At 43.6% G+C, this 5,000-nt stretch overlaps 1 protein-coding gene across 1 annotated transcript in view; it reads left to right on the forward strand.

Moving 5' to 3' along the window:
• The window catches only part of LOC132838870 (low-density lipoprotein receptor-related protein 1B-like), a 209,091-nt gene that overhangs the window by 124,877 nt on the left and 79,214 nt on the right, over positions 1–5,000 (forward strand). The window lies entirely within an intron of this gene.

The raw sequence follows: 5,000 nt of genomic DNA on the forward strand, positions 1-5,000 counted from the left end.
CACACACTTCACTTCCTGACCAGTTACCCAATAAACACACACACACACACACTGCACCTCTGCTGCAGGGTTTACACACACCTGCACTGGTGGAGCTTCAGTTATAGCGTTATCACAAATTGTTCGTCATATGAATGAAGCAATGCCTTCTGGGTAAATGACATCATTCTCATCATCTGAAGTTCTGGTTTCCATAGCAACCATGTTGTCAAAATCTCGACGCACTTTGTATACAAGACAAAAAAGACAAATAGTAAAATTCTAAACAATAACAATGTGTGTAAGAAAACAAATTTTAAATATAAATGTAAACAATAATTTATCTTATAAATGTCTTAATGTGTTGTGTACTGTATGTGTTGTGTACTGTATGTGTTGTGTGCTGTATGTGTTGTGTGCTGTATGTGTTGTGTGCTGTATGTGTTGTGTACTGTATGTGTTGTGTACTGTATGTGTTGTGTACTGTATGTGTTGTGTGCTGTATGTGTTGTGTGCTGTATGTGTTGTGTGCTGTATGTGTTGTGTACTGTATGTGTTGTGTGTTGTATGTGTTGTGTGTTGTATGTGTTGTGTACTGTATGTGTTGTGTACTGTATGTGTTGTGTACTGTATGTGTTGTGTGCTGTATGTGTTGTGTACTGTATGTGTTGTGTACTGTATGTGTTGTGTGTTGTATGTGTTGTGTACTGTACTGTATGTGTTGTGTACTGTATGTGTTGTGTGTTGTATGTGTTGTGTGTTGTATGTGTTGTGTGCTGTATGTGTTGTGTGCTGTATGTGTTGTGTACTGTATGTGTTGTGTGTTGTATGTGTTGTGTGCTGTATGTGTTGTGTGCTGTATGTGTTGTGTGCTGTATGTGTTGTGTGCTGTATGTGTTGTGTGCTGTATGTGTTGTGTACTGTATGTGTTGTGTACTGTATGTGTTGTGTACTGTATGTGTTGTGTGTTGTATGTGTTGTGTGCTGTATGTGTTGTGTGCTGTATGTGTTGTGTACTTTATGTGTTGTGTACTGTATGTGTTGTGTACTGTATGTGTTGTGTACTGTATGTGTTGTGTGTTGTATGTGTTGTGTGCTGTATGTGTTGTGTACTGTATGTGTTGTGTACTGTATGTGTTGTGTACTGTATGTGTTGTGTGCTGTATGTGTTGTGTGCTGTATGTGTTGTGTGCTGTATGTGTTGTGTGCTGTATGTGTTGTGTGCTGTATGTGTTGTGTACTGTACTGTATGTGTTGTGTACTGTATGTGTTGTGTGCTGTATGTGTTGTGTGCTGTATGTGTTGTGTACTGTATGTGTTGTGTACTGTACTGTATGTGTTGTGTGCTGTATGTGTTGTGTGCTGTATGTGTTGTGTACTGTATGTGTTGTGTACTGTACTGTATGTGTTGTGTACTGTATGTGTTGTGTACTGTATGTGTTGTGTACTGTATGTGTTGTGTGCTGTATGTGTTGTGTACTGTATGTGTTGTGTACTGTATGTGTTGTGTGCTGTATGTGTACTGTACTGTATGTGTTGTGTGCTGTATGTGTTGTGTACTGTATGTGTTGTGTGCTGTATGTGTTGTGTACTGTATGTGTTGTGTGCTGTATGTGTTGTGTGCTGTATGTGTTGTGTACTGTATGTGTTGTGTACTGTATGTGTTGTGTGCTGTATGTGTTGTGTACTGTATGTGTTGTGTACTGTATGTGTTGTGTGCTGTATGTGTTGTGTACTGTATGTGTTGTGTGCTGTATGTGTTGTGTACTGTATGTGTTGTGTACTGTATGTGTTGTGTACTGTATGTGTTGTGTGCTGTATGTGTTGTGTACTGTATGTGTTGTGTGCTGTATGTGTTGTGTGCTGTATGTGTTGTGTGCTGTATGTGTTGTGTGCTGTATGTGTTGTGTACTGTATGTGTTGTGTACTGTATGTGTTGTGTACTGTATGTGTTGTGTGCTGTATGTGTTGTGTACTGTACTGTATGTGTTGTGTGCTGTATGTGTTGTGTGCTGTATGTGTTGTGTACTGTATGTGTTGTGTGCTGTATGTGTTGTGTGCTGTATGTGTTGTGTACTGTATGTGTTGTGTACTGTATGTGTTGTGTACTGTATGTGTTGTGTACTGTACTGTATGTGTTGTGTGCTGTATGTGTTGTGTACTGTATGTGTTGTGTAGGTGGTGAAATGTATTAGTGCAGCAGTTAATAAATGTTTATAAACTTTAACCAAATTGTACACAAGTTACAACACTTTTAAAGTTGGCCAAACAGATCTTCTTCACACAGACACACACACACACACACACACACACACACACACACACACATTCAAAAAACATATTCACACACACACAATCACACACACACATGCACACTTCCTCACATGTACAGACACAAACACACACACAATCACACACAGACACATGTACACACACACACACACACACACTTCCTCACATGTACACATTCACACACACACACACACGCAATCACACACAGCCACACGTACACACACACACACTTCCTCACATACACACACACTCTCTCACACGTGCACACACACACACACAATCACACACAGACACGCGTACACACACACACTTCCTCACATGTACACATTCACACACACACACACACACAATCACACACAGACACACGTACACACACACACACACTCTCACACATGCACACACACACAATCACACACAGACAAACGTACACACACGCACACTTCCTCACATGTACACACACATACACACACAGACACACTCTCTCACACGTGCACACACATACACACACACACACACACTCTTTCACACAGACACACACGTACACAAACATACATACACACACACACACTTTCTCACATGTACACACACAGACACACTCTCTCACACGTGCACACACATACACACACACACACTCTTTCACACAGACACACACGTACACAAACATACATACACACACACACACACTTTCTCACATACACACACATTCTCAGGATGTAAAGCCTGATCCTGGGTCAGCACTGTCTCTCACTGTGAGCTCAGGCTTCTCACACAACACGTGTCATTGTTCTGTGGATTGACGCTAATCACTGCTGGAGCGTAGCAGCTGGTTCTGGTGATGGAGATCATCAGCTAAGGACACCTGGCATCTGTTGTAGTCAAAGTAAATTACCCTTCCTCCTACGTCCCTCACCTTCTCTTCCTCTATATTTAACTTGGTGCTTCAGGTGGAGGAAGCGAAACACAGCTGATCTTCTTTGCATCCTTTGCTAAATCATCCTTAACCTTCACTTGTTCTGTCCATCTCCATTATTACAATCAATAGAATCATAATAATTGCTTTTACTTAGTGTAGTTGAGTTCTGCACTCTGATTGGTCAGACAGTAGAGCAGCTTTATATTAATGCACTCACTCTAACATGTTATGGTTTCCATAGTAACGGCTCATTTACAGGATCTTTTTCTCTAAAGAAAGGCGTCTCCAGTGTGAAAGGTGAAGCTGGAACTTGAAGCTCTCCACATCTTCAGGAGTTTACACTTCTTTATGGTGTCTATGTAACACGACAAGCTGAGATTATTATTCTGATCATTTATTTACAGACGGCTGAGGGGACGAATGTAGAGCCGCCATATCAGAATGTAGAGTCGCCGTATCAGAATGTAGAGTCGCCGTATCAGAATGAAGAGTCGCCGTATCAGAAGGTAGAGTCGCCGTATCAGAAGGTAGAGCCGCCGTATCAGAAGGTAGAGCCGCCGTATCAGAAGGTAGAGCCGCCGTATCAGAAGGTAGAGCCGCCGTATCAGAATGTAGAGCCGCCGTATCAGAATGTAGAGCCGCCGTATCAGAAGGTAGAGTCGCCGTATCAGAATGTAGAGACGCCGTATCAGAAGGTAGAGCCGCCGTATCAGAATGTAGAGCCGCCGTATCAGAATGTAGAGCCGCCGTATCAGAATGTAGAGCCGCCGTATCAGAATGTAGAGCCGCCGTATCAGAATGTAGAGCCGCCGTATCAGAATGTAGAGCCGCCGTATCAGAATGTAGAGCCGCCGTATCAGAAGGTAGAGTCGCCGTATCAGAAGGTAGAGTCGCCGTATCAGAAGGTAGAGTCGCCGTATCAGAAGGTAGAGCCGCCGTATCAGAAGTTAGAGCCGCCGTATCAGAATGTAGAGTCGCCGTAGCAGAATGTAGAGCCGCCGTGTCAGAATGTAGAGCCGCCGTATCAGAATGTAGAGTCGCCGTATCAGAAGGTAGAGTCGCCGTATCAGAAGGTAGAGTCGCCGTATCAGAAGGTAGAGTCGGCGTATCAGAAGGTAGAGTCGCCGTATCAGAATGTAGAGCCGCCGTATCAGAATGTAGAGCCGCCGTATCAGAATGTAGAGCTGCTGTATCAGAACAATAACAAACACTTTTTACCAGCATTACATTTATGACATGGTTATTAATAAACTTAATAGTTGGTAAATTATAAGACAGATTTTTTTGTTTCTGGTTTTATTCTTTTTTAGACATGATATAAATGATGTGCTCTGTGTTGTAAAGGTGTGGGTGACTCTGACCCCACGGTTCAGGGTACAGTTACTTATTGAGGCCAGGACCACTGAGAGCAGCTCTGATTTACCTGAGATTCACTCCAATAATTCAGGGTTAAGTGTCTCACCTGAGGGCAAAAAGCTCTCTGATTGAGGACAGTCTCTGACACAAGGTCACTCTCTCTCTCTCTCTCTCTCTCTCTCTCTCTCTCTCTCTCTCTCTCTCTCGTGCGTGCGCGCTCTCTCTCTCCCGCTCTCTCTCTCTCGCACTCTCTCTCACTCTCGCGCTCTCTCTCGCTCTCTCTCTCGCGCTCTCTCTCCCTCTCTCTTTCTCCCTCTCTCTCTCTCTCTGTCTCTCTCTCTCCCCTCTCTCTCTCTCTCGTGCGTGCGCGCTCTCTCTCGCGCGCTCTCTCTCGCGCGCTCTCTCTCGCTCTTGCCCTCTCTCTCTGTCTGTCTCCCCCTCTCTCTCTCTCTCTCTCTCT

The sequence above is a fragment of the Tachysurus vachellii genome, chromosome 23, assembly GCF_030014155.1.
Source record: "Tachysurus vachellii isolate PV-2020 chromosome 23, HZAU_Pvac_v1, whole genome shotgun sequence".
In the NCBI taxonomy this organism is placed as follows: Eukaryota; Metazoa; Chordata; class Actinopteri; order Siluriformes; family Bagridae; genus Tachysurus; species Tachysurus vachellii.